Genomic DNA, 21754 nt, shown 5'->3' with positions numbered 1-21754 from the left:
GTAATGTAGACAGTGAGAGTGTGCGTATAGCGACAGTAAGACTGTGCAAACTGTGCATAAAACGAATGCGAGCCGAAACGGCAGTTTTTCGAGTTACGGGAAAGCTCTCAGCTCGACGATCTTGTGTAAGACCTTTAGGTCTTACACGACGACGTGTAAGACCTAAAGGTGGCGAACTTTTTTACCTGAATTAAAACCTTTAAGTTTACATCGTTATTGCCCGGGACTTCCGTTATGAACCAGCAGCTTCGTGTGAATAGCAAAACAACTCCCAAAGTTAAAAAATAAAAACAAAATCGATCATGATTGTAACTTTACAAAGTTTGGTTTGCGGTTTGGTGTTGCATGTTGTGCGATATGACAAAGGCTGAATATTTTTTGTTAGGATTATAATGCAATTAAATGCAAAGGTGTTTGTCCTTTGTCCCTCTTGTTCCCCTTCTCCAGGGATTATTTTCGTCGTTTTTTGTTGTTTTTTCTCTGCCAGACAGATAAAAACGCACGATTTAAGCGCCCTACAAATTTAACGACTAAAGCCTGTTTCAAATGCAGCGACTGTTGCGAAAAAAAAAAAAAAAAAATGGGTGCGACAGCCGACGCAGCGACTGCGATCGCAATGTTTGGTTTCACATGCTCCAACAACCGTGCGATTTCTGTCGGTGCGGCCGGCTCTTCCAACCAGGACCAACTTCAAGTTGGTCCTGGTTGCAACGGACAAGGACGCGACGCGTTTGACTTTGCCTAAAATACAACAAAAACGTCTTCATAACCACAATTGTTTTACGAATATAATATCTAACTACAAATTTCTAATAATTAAGTATGAAACCAAAAGCTTTTAGGTGTCTAAATTTATTTTTGAATACGCAGCTATCGCGGATGAAAGCGGGCTAATGAAAGGCTGGAAGCTTTCACGTGACGCGCGGCCGCGAGGCTCGCTATTGGTTGACGGGAAAGCGATCGCACCGACTGCGACAAAATACCAACTTGGTGGAAACCAGTCGCAGAGCCGCTGCGACAGTGCGACTGCGATTTTAATCGCACATTTACTGGAAATCGCACCGATTTCGGACGATAACAGCAGCATGTGAAACAGCTTTAGATTAAAAAGGAAGAGAGAGACTTTATTAACGCCGCCCATGTCCGGGCAGAGTCGTTAGGTGCCGCAGAAAAACGGGAAGCAGCGAGACAGACTTGGGATATCGGGCGACGCGCTCCTCGGCTCAAAAAAACGGCCCCCCGAGTAGTCCGTCGCACTGTCCCGGCATGGCCGAATAATTCATGGGTGCCGAATTCCCCGCAGTGTGCCGCTACATTTCCCAGAAAACGCAGAGAAGAAGAAGAAGGCGAACTTCCAGGAACGGGCAGTGTGCCCCTTCAAAGCGCGGCGCATCATTTATGGCGTCTGACCGAAAGCCACCCCGGATTAGAGCGCCTCGCGCAGTGAGCGCCCGCTAAGCCCCAGCCACGCAGTTCCAGCCCCGCCAGTTGATCGTCCAGCTCGCGCGGCGCCAAATAATCCCGTCGCATTTCTTGCTATGTTATCCTATTTCGTTCTTTTTATTTATTATTATTATTTTTTCCCTTCAAAATCCTATATAGTGTAACGAGATCTCAAAGCGAGGGAGGTCACTGCCCGAGATATTGTCGCTTGCGGTAACACAAAATCCCGAAATATCCCTTCTTAAAAAAAAAAAAAAAAAAGAGAGAGAGAGAGAGAGAGAAGAAATACCGTTATTTTCAGCAACGATGGTACCTCGATGTGAAAATCGCGGTCCCGCAACTTCGTGGACCATAAACTTCAAGATAGAGATGCTTGCTTGCAGCTTACCGGCATCAATAGATAATGCAAGGCTTCAAAAACGCTCGTATTAAACCAAAACTGAACCTGCTTAAATATTCAGATGACAGCTCTTTTGACAGGCACCGGCGTGAGCTAGTGAGTTACGAAGAGTCATAAAACGACGAGGGTTGCACAACGGGCACTCACCACTGAATTCGTTCAAGGCAAAATCCAAACCCTTTGGAAAGCAACGACACAAACCTTGACGAAAATAATCCCTGGATAATCCTAACCTTAAATTCCAAGCTTCACCCTTGTTGGTGTTAGACCGCTGGCAGCTGATAAAACCCGTTTGCTCTCCTGACGTCTAACCCCTGGTTAGCTCAGTTGGTAGAGCGCTCCATTTGTAATGGAGAGGTCCCGGGTTTGATACCCGGACCAGGCGGAATTTTTCGGCCGCGCACACATCACCTAGCTGTGTTTGGAGATTTGTGCTTGTCCTTTGTCCCTCTTGTTCCCCTTCTCCAGGGATTATTTTCGTCATTCTTGTTCAGCTCGCTTGCACCTTTGCATTTAATTGCATCATAAACATAAACTTTTTTTTTCTGTGTGTATGATTGCAGGGACGGACATCCCCTTTGTTACGTAATGACATGTGTAGTGATGGGATAGGTCTGAGTGATGGGATAGGTCTGAGCAGCAAACAGCACAATAATGCACTTCATTCTCATCTTTTTCTTTTTTGCTTGCGAATACTACGCTAAGACTGGCCTACGCATTGGCCTACGCAGCTAAAAGACCGATGCCTTTTCTGACTTCCCGCTTCTACCCAACCAAACCTTCGCATCTAGCGCAGAGCAGTTTGAATTCTTCAAACACTCCAACTAAGCTGTCGAATTTTAAAAGAACAAGACACGACAACTAAAGTTGGTTATGACAAGAGCCTTTTTTTTATTTTATGAAGGCTCGCTGGCACATTTTGCGTTTCAAACATATGATATTGATGACGGACACAAGATAAATAAATGTGAAAGGTTGTTTGAAGTATGGAAGCCAACCAAAGATTATTCCACTGAACTAACGTTGGAACGGAATCAATTTGAGTACGAGATTTAATGTTTTTGCTCACGTTCTGAAGGTTTAAACAAGTCCGCAGTTCCGAACTTACAAAAAAAAAAAAAAAAAAAAAAAGAAGAAGCTTTTTTCACCTATTTGTAATTATGAATATCAAGGACATTTTGTATCTATACTCGCTGTCACCCCAAGAAAAGAAAAAAAATTGCGCTAATGCCGCGCCCAGTGGTTCTTACAAGATTTGGGTTGCCGAAGAAGAAGCGATGCTTTTGGCATTTGAGAGGCGTACGTCTTGATAAGATATAGCACATATCTAGGGTTCCGTGTTTTTAGATAAATCCGGGAAAATCCGAAAAACACTGGGCGGTAAAATTTGTGTCAAGTCGGATTTATCCGAAAAAATCTAAATATCAAAATAACGGCGAAAAAAAAAAAAAGGACGATTTTTTACAAATAAATGTTACAGAGAACAGGGTCAGTGGTCCGGACGGGAGGCCTCTTTCGTTTGCTTTGAAATCTCGGAATGCCCACAAAAGGGGGTTTACCTTTTAGCTCATCAAGGTTTGTTGAGCACAGCGGGGTCATGGTACCTCTAAGTCACGACCAAAGCAATCGCTTAGGTTTTTAGACTGAACCATACTATTTGTGTGCTTATTAAATGAAAGAGGAGTAGTGTTCTTGTGAATAGTTAAAGATATCAACCCGTTTATTTAAGTGGAGTGGGTGGGCAGCTGAAGTTTCCATGCTTCCCAGCGACTGCCGTCCAGGAGTTTAGTTATACTTCGAAATATCGACTGTTATTGAGGAAACACTTCTTTGCAGCGTTTGTCGCGGGATAGAGTTTGGATTGCCAATGGCTAAGCGCCAATGGCAAATGTAGCTGCAGAAATATCATTCGATATAGACGAGTTCGGATGAATTTAGACTAGCACGCTCATGTCCCCACTTCCTTGATTTTTATTTTGAATTTTGAAAAATTGGGAACAGAGTAAAATTAAAACTCCGAATTTCAGAGAACTGGGGATTTAACAAAATAAACTCCGTTAAACCCCAATTTTTCTAGGGGAAAATAAACTCCGAAAAGTATCCTGCGAGTTTCACGACAAAAAAATGTCGAAAACACGGAATACTACATATATCCAATCTAAAATGCACCGACATATATGTATCTTAATTCTCCACATAAAGGGTGAAATCAGTAATGCTACGCAAGAAGACAAACTTATTTTTTTTTTTATCTTACGACTTTACAGCGCATAAACGTCTCACAAACAGGCACTCGTTTATGCGACGTTTATGTGAGACGTTTATGCGCTGTGAAGTTGTACGATGGAAAACCAACTAGCGCAACCGGCTGTGTTAACGAGACTTTTTTTTAAAACTACAATTCTTGAGGTGAAAATGGGTATAAAGTCTTACGACGACGCGAAACCGGCACGTAGGCAGCTGAACTCGTTAAGGTTATTCCCGAGCTTCCAATCCACTGCTAAAGTTAATTTTGTTTTAATGTCGACTTCACTGACTGCGCCCTGAAACAGCTGGAGGCCTACTAAGAGTGTTAGCTAAAGGAACGATTTGGCATAAAAAAGTAATCGTACGGTACAGTCCAGCTACACCCAATCATGTTTATTATCATCTCGCTGTACCCAAATACCCTTCCTTAAATCTCGAATTTCGAAACAAATTACGGTCAACGATGCACGCAAGTTGTCGGGATATCGGTTTGTTTTGCAAGTTTTGCTGTAAGGTAGGTCGTGTCACACCAACACTCACCAAGTTGCTTTTTTTTTTTTTTTTTTTTTTTTTTTTTAAGATACCCGACGAGTACGCGCGCACCTACCTTCAAGCTCTGGGGCCCTCATCTGGACACTTAGCGAAAAATTCGGCGAGAAATCTGACGGCTATGATTGGCCGGCGACAAGGTCAAATGCGGCGTCGGCCAATCACACTTGCCGGATTTCTCGCCGCCTTTTTTGCCAAAGCCAAGCGATTAGGGCCCACGGAGAAGTGTTTTTCCCTTAGCGCGCAGCTGGGCTGCGGCGAAGCGAGACACACAAAATCACCACGTTGACTTCGTGGGTGTTGCTTTCCCGCAGCGCACCGGTACACAGTGAGAAGCGCACTCAAAGGAGCCAACGAACTCACCCGAACAGATCACCAATAATGATGAATACTGCGAAACCTCTCAAGGATTGCCAGACAGCGTTCGATGCGAAGATCAAATCCAATATAGTACGCTGGTTTGTTACTGGATAAGGACGCCATTTCTTACACTGAGGGCCGCCAGCGCCTGGCAAGGCAAATAAAGGAATAAAGTTGGGACAAAAAAGCGGCGTCAAAGTACTTCGTAATCTCAACCCTGAGACAAGACGAAGTAAAATAACGGACAGTTCTCTGGGCTCGTTCGATGCAATGTTTGTGCCCAGTTTGCGCGGGCAGTTCTAAGTTTCACAATCTTGGAAATTACGCGATCGCCAGACTTTGATTTCACGCGCGTGGATGGTTACTTCTGTCAACAGTAGAACAGTGTAAATCCTTCCGAGTGCAGGATCAACGACAGCGTGGAAACGTGCTTTCAGTTTACCCGTTCTTTCCAGTGGGGGCCGTTGACTAGTTCTCCCGCGCTCACACGCTTGGTGAGCGAAATTTGCACTACTGAGGAAGAGCACAAGGAAGGCTAGGAGTGGAATTTGTTGACTTTGAAAGCCGCACTCTCATATCATGAGCCAAGGTCAGCGCCAGCCGAGGTTTTGACCTCACGCCTGTAACCTCCGATCTCTTCACAACAGCGAGCGGCAGAGCGATTTCGAGGCGACTGACCAGCTGTAAAAAAGCATTCGTCTTCCAGATGCAAATAATATTAGGTGTAAATTGAAGACGGCTATAGGGCCACGGCACGAAGCCTCTCGACGACTTAAAATAATCATGAGCCATACCACTCTGTGAAGGTAGATGACCAGCGAAGCTGCTTAGCACACGACACAGACGTCACACAGAATTTTTAACAAAGGTACGAACTGTCACCTACCCGAGAAACCGGAGGAAACTAGACACGCGCGACGAGACCACCACCCGGCGGAAAGTAGACACGCGCGACGTAACTGCCACCCGGAAGAGCGGAAGAAAACTAGACACAAAAGCGCTTGGCACGACGACAAAGAGAGGGCGCGCGAGTTTTTGTTGACGCACATGAAAAATCCATGGAACCCTAGCCATAAACAGCTTCGCTGTAAAAACAAAACAAAAACGTCCACCTTTCCATTTTTATTTATGACGTCCTATTCGTCCGACTGCGAGCGCAAAACCTACGCTGAACACTCCGCTACCTTGGTCCTCGCGTCTCCGCCTGTCCAGCTCACATCGCCCCAGCGAAAAGTGCCGAGTCACCCGGGCTGCGGACGCACGCGCGTGTCTGATATTCCGCAGAGGAGAGCTAACATGGTAACCCAGGAGCGGGGAGCTTCTGGAGCTTTGTGTTTCTCTCGCTCGTGGGTTACCCTCCGAGTATTGAACCAGCTCGCCATGCACACTTGCTTTGGTTTCAAACGGAGCTGCCCACGCTTAGAACGCGTATACCACACACACTATCGACGGCAGCGCGCCCAAGGCGACGCTCCGATGTGGCCTCCCGATCGCCGACCGTCGTCCAACACCAGCATAGCGATCGGCTCGATCGCGTCGGTCGGCCGGAGGCCTGCGGACCATCCTATCCAGCCCGTCCTCATCCTAGCCCGTCCTCTGGAACCGCACGGGCCAACATTCCGGGCCCGCCCCGCGGGGGGACCCCGAACCGCGGCGGCATGCAGCAGGCGGGGGCCCACGCAAAACCCAGCCACGCCTGCCACGATTAGCGGCGCCCGTCTTGGGTCCTGCCGCGGGCGTCCCGAGCAGCCCTCATTTACTGGGCCGCGCGCCACGGCGACCAGACGCTCATTAGCGCCGCGAACGGGGGCCTCCGTGACTCATGGCTGCGCCGCCTCGACCTCGGCTTCTAGGAGCGCGGGCCCTCGATGCATCAGGCGCCGGGGACCCCGGGTCGACGGGATCAAAGCGATCATCGCCGCTGTCAGCGGCGGCTGCACGGCCACGCGCGCCTGCGTCGGGCACGCCGGCCTCGAGAAGCGTGATGGAGCAGGTACGCTGCCCCGGAGCCTCAACCGCGGTCCGGGTAGTCGTTAAGGTCTCTCCACGCTGCGGATGCTTGCTGCGAACGCTGTCACGGGATACATCAAACGATGGTCCGGGTCCATATCTTTATATATATATATATATATATATATATGCAAGATATACGTGAAAGTCACGTTCTATTTTCTTCCGGAGATCAAGGCGTGGCGACTGCCAAGGTTTCACTATGATACTTTGCACAGCCGTCAATTTCACACCGAAGCATGCACATAGTAATTATTTCTTCTATTCATTCTATGTAAGGTTTACAACATGTACACAAAATATTACAAACAAAAAAAGCTACAAAAGGTGTTAAAGGGAAACTCCGGTCGAAAATGAAACCGCAATAAATGCCTGGTACCGCTTTAGTGACACGAAATATGATCACGGCCGAAATATTACGGCAAAGTGGAGCCGCGTATTCCACTGAATCCGATTTTAAAGATGCGACCAGCTGCTCCTTAGCAGGTGGCAAGCGGGTTAGCTTTCAGCCAAGCAACTCTGGGCGACGACATAACCTGGTGGGAGGAAGCCTCGCAGAAGCAGGAAGAAGCAGCAGCTCAATATATGATTTATATAAACATGCAGGGGGCAGAAATAGGATGAAGTGGGAAGAGATTGCGGAACAATTAAACGATGAAGATTTTGTATTGTATGCATTGGCAGAGACGCATCTTAAGAGATAGGGAAGAGCCACCCTACTTGGCAGGTTATTTCTGGGTGGGATGCAAACCATGTGAAGGGGTAAGGAAAGGAGGCGAATTGGGGAGCGCGTGTGAAAGGACAGGGCTGAGAAAAGGTGAGGGAAAGCTGCAGAGAACGCATGTGATGAAAATGTAATATCAGAGGTTTAGACACGCTTCATAGGGTCTGTATATCTGAAAACAAAAACTGATTCAAGAGAGGAAAATGCACAACACTTGACGTGTATTTCGAAAGATGTTGGAGAAATTGGCACTAATGGGAAAATAATTATCTTACGAGACATGAATGCACACTTAGAAGTTTTGGACGGATGTACAGATTACACAGGGAGGATGCTACAGGAATTCCGTGAAACTCTTGATCTATAGTGCTTATTAACGCTTAATTAAATGCGACGGAAAAATAACGTGGGAGAGAAACAATTCGCACTCAACAAATGATTACTGTCTAATGTCTAGCCAATTGTATAACAGATTAGGACACATGGAAATAGATGAGGAAGGCACGAAAAGTTTATGCAGTGATCATAAGCGGCTTAAAATAAAGTTTGGTACAGCAGAACCAGAAACACAAATTCTTGAACGAGAAAGTAAATCGATCATAAACGACGAACAACTACAAGACGTATCAGAACGAATTGAGACTATAGTATCCAGACAACTGGAGAGAGAATGGACCTATGACGATTTAGTAAACACTTTTAAAAGAGAGAGAAGTTCATAATAAAACAAAGAGGAAGAAGTAGAAGGGAGCACACACCAAAAAGCTGGTGGGACAGTGAAGTTAAGGCGCCCATAGAAGGGCGACAAGAGGCCTCAAGGGAACACAGATGGGCGAAGCAAAGGGGGACACACACCCGCTGAGGCAGCATCGAAATGGAATATATTTCAGGAAAGAAAAAGAAAGGCATCTGCTCTAATCCATGCCAAGATTGGTAGAGCTAGAATGAAGTGGATGATGGAGGTAAATCAAAATGATAGGAATGCAGCAAAAAAGGGTATGGGAGCACATTAATGCAAAGGAAAAAAAAATCACAGAAGGGTTCCATTGTTCATTGACCGCACACAAGGAGATAAGTGTAGAGGGCGATGAGGCAAGGAATTTCTTAGACGAACAATCGAGGCAACATTCGCAGAACTTGAACCGAACGAGATTGGACAGAACACAAACAGCCACAGGGCACAAGACGAGAACACTAACGAGACAACTGAGACGACCACGAGGGAATGGGACAGAACAGAAAGTAAAGGACCTGCTGGAACGGCGACAGGCCCAGATGGCATAGGAATGAGACAAGTCAAGACACTAAGAACAAAAAGCAAATTAAAGATAAGACATGCAACTGATCAAACAATAATGGGGGAGAGGTACGCAATGATTGGAAACTAAGCAGAATGAGATTACTATATAAAGGCAAGGGAAATATGGATAACACAATATCATGCCGCACCATTAACAGTAACTTCGGTCCTGTACAGACTAGCGATGCAGGTAGTAAAAAAAAGGATGGAAGAATGGGCAGAAAACGTTTTATTAAGTGAGCTAGAGGACGGGTTCCGAAGAGATAGAATATTAGATGATAACTTATTCATTATCACTCAACGTATAGAGGTGGCAGGACGAGAGAAAAAAAAAACAAAAAAAAAACCGTTATGGATAGCATTTCTAGACACTGAAGGGGCTTAGACAATGTGAGTTCCAGCTGTGAAAGTACGATTTAGATGCACAATTGATTAGGCTTTTACAACAGGTATACACAAATAATGTTGTTATAACATGGCAAGCAGAAATAACAGAACCGGCAGAAATAGAAAGAGGACTCAGGCAGGGTTGTCCCCCATCGCCCCTACTTTTTATGATATACGATACACCTGAGTAGGATGGAAAAGAAATTAGAGGAGTGCAATTTAGGTTTTGATGTGTCATATACGGAGAGAAGGAAAAAAGCAAACCAGTTATACCAGGAATGTTCTACGCAGACGACATTGTACTGTTAGCAGACAGCCGGGATAGGTTACAGGAGCTGATTAAGATCTGTCGAGAGAAAGGAGACTCTCTGGGCCTGAAATTCAATAGCGAAAAGACGGGAATTACGGTTTGCAATAATGAGAAGGGGAACCCGCTGAAAAATTCAAGACGCTTTAATAGAACACGTAGAGAAGTTAAATACCTAGGTGTATGGCTGAATGAGGGAAAACAATACTTAGATGAACAGGAAGAAAATATGATAAAGAAAGGAAAAAGGAATGCAGCAATAATGAGCACGGGGCACTATGGAATTACGATAGATATGCCTGCTAGGGGAATATGGAAAGGAGTCATGGAGCCGGTGTTGTCTTTTGGCAATTGTGTATGCATAAAATCTGAGGTCCAGCCGTGTGTAGAGACACGGTAGAGGAGCGTGGGCACACTGGCACTAGGGACCCCATGGGAAAACACCAAATGAAGGAGTGCAGGGAGACATGGGCATCTTCCGAGGTTAGAAAGGCGATTAGTTAGTTGAAATTCGAACAAAGGCTAAATGGAGCATGCACGATGGGCGAGAAAGGTATATAAGCATCTAGACATGAAAACTCTGAACACTAAATGGACAAACCGAACGCGAAAACTGAAATTCAAATACCAACAGTCAAGTGCTGGGGCAGAGCAGACTACCTCTGTGGGAAAAATGTTGCAGGAGATAATGCAGGGAAAATCAGCTTTAACTATGTACAGGGGATGAAAACAGGAAATAAGGAAGGAATATTGGTATGATAATTCACGGGGGAGCTCGTTGTTATCTGAGGCTGAAAAAGGAGTATTAAGGATTAGGACATGTAGGACAAAGTATGAGGAAATGGATGTGCGGTATGCCGTATGCCAAGGGGAAGACTAGACAATAGAACATGTGGTGTTGAGGTGCACAGGGCTTGCTCCCGCCCTCCCGGAGGGGGCAATGGATTTAGCCGGAACGCTGGTGTTTGCAGACGAGAATGAAAGAATGGATGATAAGTGCATTTTAATAACAAAGAGGAGATTGGACGACTGGTGGAAATGATCTAGGGGGAGTTGAATGACGTACAACTAATTGACGCAGCTGGGGACAAGCGGGACAGAGGAAAATCGAAACTTCCTCACAACTGCTTGTTCAAAGCTTTGGCATGTGTTCTCAGCACCTGGGTTCCAAGGTGTGCCGCGTGGTTCCGGCCCAAAGTCGCCACGCCGTCTCCCAGTGGTCCCGGTGCCGGGGTAACGCCGACTAGGTTTGACCAGAGGAAAGTTGGCGACTTCCTCGCCGGGGGGAAGAGGCGGGGGTGGGGGGGGGGGGGGGGATGTTTTTAGTTTTGTTGCCCGATCCCCCAAAGGTCATCCTGGTGATATCCCACAACGCCTGGTGTGGGATAACCTATGAAGACTCTATTTTATAGACTGCCGCAAATAATTACTGTGTGTACTTTGACTTCTTACTTAGTAAGAGATACATTCCTTGGAGTGTTTAGCAACAATATTGCAGAACAATATTGCTGCGAAAGCAGCACCATATTTGTAACATCGTTCACGGACGAGGTGGTCAATTTGACCGAACGACTTCTTTCAAATTTAAAAGGCGCATGGGTAGGGGCGCAACATTTAGTCCCAGTCAACGTTACTAGATTACCTCAGTTGTGGAACTCAAGCGGAAGGGGGTACCCCCCTCACTCACTTCAATCCGCCAAGTGTCGTTCGAACCGCCATCTAGATTTTCGTTTCATAACTGTGCGTTTCAAAGAGCAGAGATAAAGCGCCATCTAGACGCCGTGCTTCGAAACGTACGTAGCGATCCCAGCGATCCCGACCCAATTTCACCGTGCCCGATTCCCATACAATACGCTGCAGTTACCAAAGCAGCTGTCCGGCGGCGCGTCGAGCGACGCTTGGCGAGTCGTGGTGAGTGAGGGGGGGTACTGTTCGTGCATGCAGCGTCTATGAGCAGTTCCGTAACTGAGCTAATCTAATAACGTCGGTCCCAGTGGCCTAAATGCGAGGGTGCAAAAGTTAGGCCTGGGAGTTGAACTTTCAGGGACCAACGGGAAAGGTGCAAAAGGTGCTCCCCTTCCCGTCAGTCCCCCAGGGGACTAATGGTGGTGGCAGCTGGCGCATTTAGTCCCCGGAGGGACTAAATACCGCTCCCCTTTTGCCTTAAAGTGTACCGACAACAGCGCCACCGACGCGGCGTGACGTCAGGGCCACGTGTCGGCGTATAGCCTATTTCAGCTGCCCGCTCTAATACCGTAATACTCGAATTTCTTCCTGTTAAGGTGCTCCATGGTCTTAGCAGCTTTTGCGCCAAAAAATCCCAATCCAATCTTCGTGTTAACGACGAACGTACTCGACGCGCCAAACCTGGCCACGGCAGTTGAAATGCCCGAGCATGCAAACTTTTCTCGGTCTTTCCGAGTAGCAACTGGGATCGTGTGCGCGAACCGTATAGGGGGAGACTGAGAAAGTCTCCTCGATCCCATCAACGAACAATGGTTTTGCTAGAAGTGAACGCTGGCAACACGAACGTATACTTGATGACGAAAGGAGAAACGCGTGCGTCTGCACTAATGCCGAGCGTTTGGAGCGCTTTTCTCCATCGTGATCAAGTGTTTTTGGCAATGTTCGGGGCATCGCCAACGATGGCCAGCGCCAGTTCTGTCAAAGCTGCCGATCGTTGACACAACCAAGGAGACTTTGATTTTTTTTTTTTTTTAGGCTTCCTATAGTTTGCGCTCGGTCCCGATACCTCAGACACCACTGTTCGTACATCATCATACAAAAGGCATGATGGCAATCTGCGCACACGCATCTTCCATGGATGTTTGCTTCATAGAGAACATGTCTGAAGACAGTGTTTGTACGACCAGTCTGACTGCCAAACTCACCTCAGGCTGTGTCTGGAGACTGTCTAGTGTGTGATGTATAAGCAGCGGGGCCGCTTTAATAATGCCGAGTGAATCAGGTTCAAGACCACATGTTATCCCCCAAAAAAGTAACTAAATACCGTTACTCGTATACTCGCTCAAAAAGAATACGTTTCTCGTTACTGATTCTCAAAAGAAACGCGTTACTTTACCTCAAAAGTAGCGAGTTAACTTTTCTCGTTACTTCGACAACCAAATACACAACTGCATTCTTTTTTCTTTTTTTTTCAGTAGTCGTTGCTTTTAAGCACTATAGCTGCGTCTTCCAAGTTTTCATCAGTTCTGTTTTCCCGCTTCCTTGCGAATGCATCTCTGGCGACGCTGAAGAGTCGTTCTATACTGACGCGCTCGAAGGAACGGCAGTGTTGTGCTTCGGGAAGATCGTGAATCTGGGATTCCCCTCTTTCTTTTGTTCTCTCTGCTTCTAAAGTGCCAAGTTGACAATGGGTTCTGTGCCTTCCCGCGTTGGCAACCTCCGGGTTTGCACTCGGTCGGTACACGGTTCTAGAAGGTTCGACCGAGGAACCTTAATGTGTTCTCTGGGTGAAGGACATTCCCAACATGCAGAGTTCGACTGACGTGTTCAGCCATAAACGTTGCTATACTGTCATATCGTTTAGTTGTTTTTCGGGTTGCCCACCTGCCTTTGTCGCAATAGACACGTACTAGGGTTAGTATTAAAACGAGGCTGTTTAAACGGCGTTGTACACGTCACTCCTCAAAAGTAACGAAATACTGTTAAGGCCCGTTCACACTCTTGCGACCGAGTAAGACCGAGAGATACCAGACCGGTTTTTAAGCAACTTGCGACATCTTAAAGGGGCGGTGCAACGATTTTATGATTGAAAGAATTCGCATCTTGTCATTTTTACGTTGTTTATCGTGTCCCGGAGGGTAGACAAAACACCTCCTTCATTAGAAATGTCGCGATTCCGCTGCATAATCGCAAAACAAAAGTCGAGCTTTTTCCCCCACCTGCAGCCCCAAGTGGCCGCCGAAGGAACTACCATAGAGTAATATACACAAGGTAAAGAGCGGACACTGCCATACGCCCCAGCGGCCCAGATAGACCAGTGACAGGTAGCGCTCCTAGCGGGCGGTATTAAGTATAATCTAATTCCGTTTCCGGTCAAGTTAGTTTCGATTTCGGTTTGGGCGTTTTTGCTCCGGTTCTCCAATACCCTTCTCTCTCTCTTTCCTCCCCGCCTCGCTCATCTCTCGGGAGCACCTTGACTCCCAAAGCCGCAGTTTTTTTGTTTTTTTTTTTTAATATTGACGCATTTTTGCTTTATTTTTTACGAGAGTCCGTGCAAAATGTGTCAAACAATAGTTCAACTTACTTCACAAAGCAGAAGTATATATATTTCTTGTTCTTTTTATATTGCAAAGCATTGAAGTTACACAATCACCGCATTGACTTCTGGCTGGTGGAGCATTTTGGGGTCAACAACAGTAAGTGGTTTGAACACATTTTATTGGACCACCTTCATGTACAAATGATTTACTTCAGAAGCTCTGTACGTTTTATACGAAAGAGATCGATACTCACAAAAATAAATGAATATGAAGGACTTCGGCATTCGTACACTTCGTAATAGATTCTTAACGGAACCAAGTTTACAGAACCCTTCCACGGAGAACATGCTGTATGATATATTCACTTTCACGCCGACTCGGGTACGGGAATAAGTGCAAAAATAAATGAGACATCGCTATCATTTCCAGTCATAAGAGTATAATAACAGTGCGAAGCACACGGCGGATAGTACAAACTCCCGATTTCCGGCAAATAAAAAAAAAAAAAAACACCTATTTGCATAGCCTCAAACTCACTACGGGCGAGCCATTACCAAACAATGAGAACTCTATTCCAAATCTGACAAGATTCAAAGTCCCTAAATATTCCCCGAAATTGTTCAGAAAAAAAATATGGCTTCAGAAAAAACCGGCTAAAAAATTATGGACAGTGGATACAAAAGTGGATATATTTTCTTTCAGATATTGTTAGCCTCTATACACTATTTTCTATCGAATTTTTTTAGAAAGTGGACAAATATTGTTGTTAGGGAGCTGTGATACACATTCGCTGGAAAAAGGGGAAACAAATATTTGGAGAGCAAGCTGCACCGCCCACTTAATCACTTTTTGTTATTGGTTTGGCAACCGCCTCTGTTAATACGGTATTAACAGTTAAACCTGTCTCGTTCTTACTAGCCACTGAAGAGTGCAACCGAACTTTGTCTGAATTCCGGTTAAGAAATCGAACATGTCAACACAAGCGTATTCTGCAAAACAATTTTAAAAACCCTTTGTGGTACTCCTCTGGGGAAAGGCGAAAACCACCCAGACCTCAAAGTGTGCAATACAAGGCGGCACACACTCCTCGAACATGTGTCACATTCTCTATCATGGGAAGAAAGTGATTTTCTAGTTGCTGAATGAAATGAAAGGCAGCCTGTGATGGTACTACTAAGTTCCCGAAAAATTTTCCAGGCACGTGGTATGCTTTAGGAACAAGACAGTACTGGTGAGGCCTGGTCAAGTTATTAGACTCATCCGATAGCAGCTGAGAACAGCCACAGCTGTAAGTTGTCTGTTCAAGCAAAAGCTTGATCAAATAGCCCCAAACGTAATAAAAACGTGGACGAGTCATCAATTATGTTAGACCTTATGTCTGATGCCAGCTCAGAAATATCCTCTAGTGGCGGGAAGTTATCAATTGGAAGACATTCCACAATGTCTGAAATTAAACTTTCATGGTGCGAAGATATTTGCAACTCCTTTAGGAGGTCAGCCTTGTCTTCTTCTACGTTTTCATTGTCCGACAGTTTGAACAGTTTCTTTATTCAGAGGTGTTTTAGTACTGAGGTGAACTGATGCAGATTTGGGTTTGTGTTGCAGCCCAGCATTTGTCGTATATAGCTCCAAAAACGTTCTCAAGTGTGTCTTGCTACAGGCGTCGTGTAAGTAAGAACTTAAAGTCATGGCTGTTTGAAAGCTCATCCCAGAGCATGAGGACACTTTTTATAGTAACTTGCCACCCAATGATGGCTTATGGCTGCCTCCTACTTTGGGACTGCCATGCTGAAATCCATCCGAGTTACAGGTGGAGAAAATCAAGTATTTGAGATTCTCCCTTCAGAATGGCATGACGCAACTTCTGCCCTGTCTTCTTGAATTTTTTGCTATTTAGACAATCAAAAAGTATGCACATCCTATCACAGAAATAGGCTGTAGCCATGGCTGCCTCAGAAGTTCCATTGCATAAACAAGAGATATGATTACAAGAAAGATTGAGGCACTCAGTACCTGTGGGGCACTATTTTCTTCCATGTTACAGAAAGGTTTTTGAATAAATGTGTCTCTCAGTAAGTTTCGGAGTCAATTGCAAGCTAATCTCATGGATAGAACAATGAAATTCAACAATAGAAGACCGCTCAATGACCTCATTTCCAGTGCAAAGTTTGTGGGCTTGGAGATTGCTCTTGGTTGTTTTGGGAAGGTGCGGAACATCAAAGACAAAGTAAACGTGTTCGTTGTCAACTTCAAAAAATGGCTTATCACCACACACACCAAGCTTACGTTTGAAGCCCCCTAACCACAGACCACAGCCTTTACTGTGAAGCCAACAGTCTTAAAGGGGTGATGCACTGATATTTGTATTTTGCGCAAATACCGCTTAGAACGAATCCCTGGCGTTAATGATCCGTAAAATATACCCGTTCGTTTTCACCACACGCAATCGAAGTCGCAGAAAAAAATAAAGAAAAACGAGCAGAGTTCACCCCCTCAACTCGCAGCCAGAACAAGCGGCCCCGTGATCTGGAGCCGATTATATGCCGCCAATGTTGATCATAGTCATGCACTGGGGTTGGAAAGGCACAGGACACGCGCTGAGTTCCAGACATTGTTATGGTTCGGCTGTTGTCGTCATTGCAGCGATTTGACACAGGACACTACCTGAATGTTTCTCGAGCTATCGATTATCACGAGCCCAAATCGAGTGTCCACGCCATGCTCGGGTCCAATCTATGAGCCGTATTCAAATATCGTCACTGGGCGGTACTGCTACCGTCCAGCTATGTCATCAGGGTTTTCGAAGGAGAGATTGAATAAAAACACTGGGTTTTATCCTCGAAATTACAGCGCAACAGAGGAGTTTCTTGGTCAGTGGCGTTGCGTGCGAGTATCCTTGAGTCCCATTATTTCCAGTAAGCTCGTGTAAAGTGAAAAACATTCCAATTGAATATCATTGCACCGCCCCTTTAAGCTCCTGAATGAGAGAAATGAGGAGACTGCGTTAAACAGAAGACGTTGCTGGAGTGTGCACAAGAGTGTGTGCAAACGCACCTCCTGGAAATTTCAGACAGCATAACAACCAAGGCTCTATCTGCAATGTTAGAGGTTCGTTCAACACCGCCATCTGTAAACCCATGGACAATGTCGTGTGCAAGGCCGTAAGTTAAATTCTTTTTTTAAAACAATCTCATCGAAAATCAACATGCACACACGTTCAAGTGCAGCCAGACAGCCCGGCAGAAACAACAGCGCGAGAAGCTCGAACCGATCGGCTCCACGAATTCACGCCGAGCATGCGAGCACGCGGGCGGTCATGCGTCACCTTGATTGATGCAAAGTCGACCGAACATGATGCAGCGGAAAGCACAGATGGACGGCACGCACGGCACAGACGAACGACGCAGGGACGAGCAGAGGCCATGCAGAATGATGCAGAGGCGACGGCGTGCAGGCAGGCAGGCCATGGCAGGCGCCATTCATCACGTGGTTTTTGTGACGTATTTGATTTAATCCATTTAGTCGTTTTAAGTACTTTAAACAACTTTAAAGCATTGCCATTTAAAAAATAAATTCTTTTCACTGAAAGAGTTTTAATTGATTTTAACCCAATTGTAGAAACGCGCCACGTAGCGGAGGGTATGAAACGCACTATCTGGGCCGCGAATCGGCTCCTGTGTCCTCTCTTTACGTTTACTATATTACTCTATGGAACTACGGCGAAAAGATACGTGACCTCGCTCACCTCTAAACTGCAGCGTAACGCCCGCTAATGTCAGCGGAGGGAGGGAGAGGAAGCGTCCTCCGAGATAGCACACGGGAAGCTACACGGCACTCCGAATGACGTCACTGGGAGTGCGACCAGGTGTGACCCTGAAGACTGGGAGTGAGTTGAGGGGTGCCAGAAATGCCAATCTTTATCTTTTTTTTACGCAAGAACTAGGACACGCAGGCGAAATCGGTTTTCTGTTTTTTACTTCAGAAGTGTCAGGGGGCAACTTTCAGAAATCTTTGACCGAAGTCCGAAAATCGTTGCACCGCCCCTTTAAGACCAGCTCCGCTGCAGCGCATCCGGTCCTAAAAAGTCGCAAGAGGCTTAAAAACCGGTCTTGTCTCTCTCGGTCGATCTCGGTTGTAAATGTGTGAACGGCGCTTAAAGGGGCGGTGCAACGATTTTATGATTACAAGAATTTGCATCTCGTCATTTTTACCTTGTTTATCGTGTCCCAGAGGATAAAGAAAACAGCTCCTTCATTAAAAATGTCGCGATTCCGCTGCATAATCGCGAAGCAAAAGTCGAGCTTTTTCCCCCACCTGCAGCCCCAAGTGGCAACCGAAGGAACTACGGCGAAAAGATTACGTGACCTCGCTCGGCTCTAAGCTGCAGCATAACGCCCGCTAATGTCAGCAGGGAGAGGGAGAGGAAGCGTCCTCCGAGCGAGCACACGGGAAGCTACACGGCACTCCGAATGACGTCACTAGGAGGGGGATAACGTGTGACCCTGAAAGCTGGGAGTGAGTTGAGGGGTGCCCGAAATGCCAACCTTTATCTTTTTTTTTACGCAACAACTAGGACACGCAGGCGAAATCGGTTTTCTGTTCTTTGGTTCAGAAGTGTCAGAGGGCAACTTCCCGAAATCTTTGACCGAAGTCCGGAAATCGTTGCACCCCCCCTTTAAAGGCCCGTTCACACTCTTGCGATCGAGTAAGACCGAGAGAGACCAGACCGGTTTTTAAGCCTCTTGCGATCTCTTGCGACCAGCCCCACTGCAGCGCATCCGGTCCTAGTCGCAAGAGGCTTAAAAACCGGTCTGGTCTCTCTCGGTTGTACTCGGTCGCAAGAGTGTGAACGGCGCTTTACTCGTTACTTGCGGCCTTGAAAGTAACTCAGTACGGTACTCGCTACCGAAAAGAAAGTAACTAGGTACAAGTAACTCGTTACGTATACACGTCTGTTCAAGACCCAAGACTGCGGGGCGACACTCCAGCCGCCATAGGACGTTTGTTTGCATCTTCACTCTCCTCATTCTGGGGGCTGACTGCAGCTATAACTGGAACTTTAACGTCATCAGAAAGGCACGTACGTTTCTTTCCGTCCTCTCATCTGCTTATGCCAACGCATGGCCGTTTGAATGTACGCCGAAAAGCTACGAGAATCCCAGCAACTCCAATCTCTAAAGATACAACGTATTCGTAATAGCTCGATATTTTAACAAGTCTACCAGCGTTCGCACGATACCCATTAATAAATCGAATAAAAGTCGGCGATCAATCGATTAAACGTTTTGAATCGGTGCCTAGCCCTACTTTCCTTTGAGCCGCGGTCAGACTGCAAATTCACCGTACAGAAGAGAGTCTGCTGTCTGGATTTCTTCCAATTGCACGACGGTCCTGTCATGTTGATCATACAAAAAAAAAAAAAAAAAAAATCGCCTGCAGATGAAGCATGCATAAGGAAAACATGCTAGGAACATGCACGAGCCACGTCTGCAGATGTCGCCATGTCTGCACAGAACGTACCGTGCCCCTTGTGATGATGCACGAGCGATGGGACTGCGGCTTTTACGCGCTATACTTGACTCGGATACTCTTCAAACGCAAATATTACGTACTTCATTCCCCTCTCCAGCGACGTCTTCCAAGGGTTGTTCAGCACCCGATCCGAGAGCTATATACGCACACGCTCCCGAGGAACCGAACGTGACGAAGGCCCTCGTGCGCCAGACGAGAGGCCAGCGGCCCAGGCAGGGGGAGGAGGAGGCGGGCGAGGAGCGAACCGCGGCTCAGTCTAGCATCGATTTTTCAGTCGCAGACTCGGGCGCCGGGACATGATGCCGCGCTGCCGTTCTCAGCTCGAGCAGCGGTGCGGCAGAGCCGGGTCCCGACGCCGCGTCGAGTGACGTGGAAACGGGCCCACTACTGTGTGGCGGCGGCGGCCCTGAAAGCCCCGGAGCTCCCCCACCGTCTCGTGGGGGGCTCCGCGAGGGTCTTCGCTCACGGCGGGCGGGGGGCGTTCACAGGTCGTCGCGCGTTGACGCCTCTTCCTGTCATTAATCGCGCTGCAGCTTGGACGGCCGACGGTTTCCGGACTTTCGTCGGCACCGCGACGTCGATACGCCAGAAAGCGAACGATGACACGACGCGGCTACACGCGGCCCGTTCCGGGAAGGATGTAGTCTGTCCTCTCACGAAGAGCGGTCTCCCCGCTCGGCACGTGGACCGAACGCTCCTGGCCGTTTGGGCCTTTTTCCTATCTCGCTGTTTCCGACCGACTCTTCCTGCTTTCCACATCCCCCTCCCCCCCTTTTTTTTTTTCGCGGCGCAAAACGTCTTATTTTGTGGTTAATGGCGGCAATTAAACTACCTATAGCCGCATTGCTTCCCTCGGATAATAACATATTGGATTGCTTTAATTAGTATGGGCAGAAATCGCTTTATCGCGTATCTTTTGTAATCGGATAAGTTGAAAATGTTGAAGAAAACCACAACGAAACGAGAGGCTCCATAACAGAAAGAAAGAAGGAACACAGACGAGTGTCTGTGATCCTTTCTTTCTGTTAGTATACTTTACCAACACGCTCGTTAGGAATATAAAAACGAGAGGCTTTGAACATCAATTCACAGATGTTGATCAGCACTTCCCGAATTGCCGAGAATGAGAACAAGAATGCGATTGTAACTTCTCTTTTTTAAACTACGAATTGGATGAGGCCCGTTGTGCTTTGTGCTTAGACCCTTTCCTTGAGACTACAAGCCTGTTGATGTCAAAATTCCTTGAGACTACAAGCCTGTTGATGTCAAAATTCCTGGGACGATGAACTAAATCGCAAAGTTGGGGATTTAGCGATTCATGTTGCGCTATTCAACATATACGAGTGGAGTGGTTTGCCTTACAGGAGGAATAGAAATGTCCAAGAAATCTATCGCTAATCGCTCCTTTTAGCTAACCACCTGGGGAACTGGTCATAAAATATTTCACGAACGTTACGATTTGTTCTCTCGTTTCGCAGGGACGTGAATTGCCAACAGAGACTCCTTCGGGCGCTTAAAAAAGAAATGTCTATAAATTTTCAGGTAATTTTAGGGAGGGCCATCTTCAACGAGTCTTCGTTTCAGCTGAAGTTTAGAAGCAACCGACGCTACGAGACCATGGGACCAATCAGGCAACGACAAAAACGCAACGTCATGGTGATTGTCAAGTGTCTGCACGTATTATATCATCGCTGAACCAATCTTCCGAAAGAAAGGACCAGTGACTTGCGCTTTCCAAGTCGTTTGATCGGTCCCATCAAATTGTAGCATATCGGCTGCGTCTGCACGTGAACCGAGTATAAATTGTTTTCGTGAATTTCCGAGGAGCGGTCATCTTGCGTCCTCTCCTCCCGGTCGTACTATTTCCAAAACAACGTTGTTGCTGTTTCATATTTTTTTTTTTTGCCGATACGATTACATTTAGGTTATAAGACACCACTACCAACGTTTTTGCGGAGCGGGAGCATCGTCACGGCAGCAATGCCGCTGCACTTATTCCAGCATCACTCCAGCTCAGCCCGATTCACCTTTTCCGGCGGCAAATCATTGAAATCAACAATTTCCAAAGCGAACCGAATTCGCTCTTCCAATCCGCAATAGAAACACCTCCCATACCGGAGTCCCTTTCCCCGGGAGCACCAGCCCGCTGCACAAAAACACGCGCATCCGAAAGTGAGCCAGCCTAATCCCGAGACTCTCCGGGTGCTCCTCCACCACACACAGACACCCCAAGTGATCCCCGGAGGGACCCTTCTCGGCCAGACCGCCG

General features: G+C 46.7%; 1 protein-coding gene across 2 annotated transcripts in view; it reads right to left on the bottom strand.

The window, feature by feature from the left end:
- LOC8036756 (LIM domain-binding protein 2) overlaps nucleotides 1-21754 on the bottom strand; it is a 196150-nt gene that overhangs the window by 106790 nt on the left and 67606 nt on the right. The window lies entirely within an intron of this gene.

Source organism: Ixodes scapularis, unplaced genomic scaffold (genome assembly GCF_016920785.2).
Source record: "Ixodes scapularis isolate PalLabHiFi unplaced genomic scaffold, ASM1692078v2 PGA_scaffold9__187_contigs__length_104089568, whole genome shotgun sequence".
Lineage (NCBI taxonomy): Eukaryota > Metazoa > Arthropoda > Arachnida > Ixodida > Ixodidae > Ixodes > Ixodes scapularis.
This window is presented reverse-complemented; position numbering and strand designations above follow the sequence as displayed.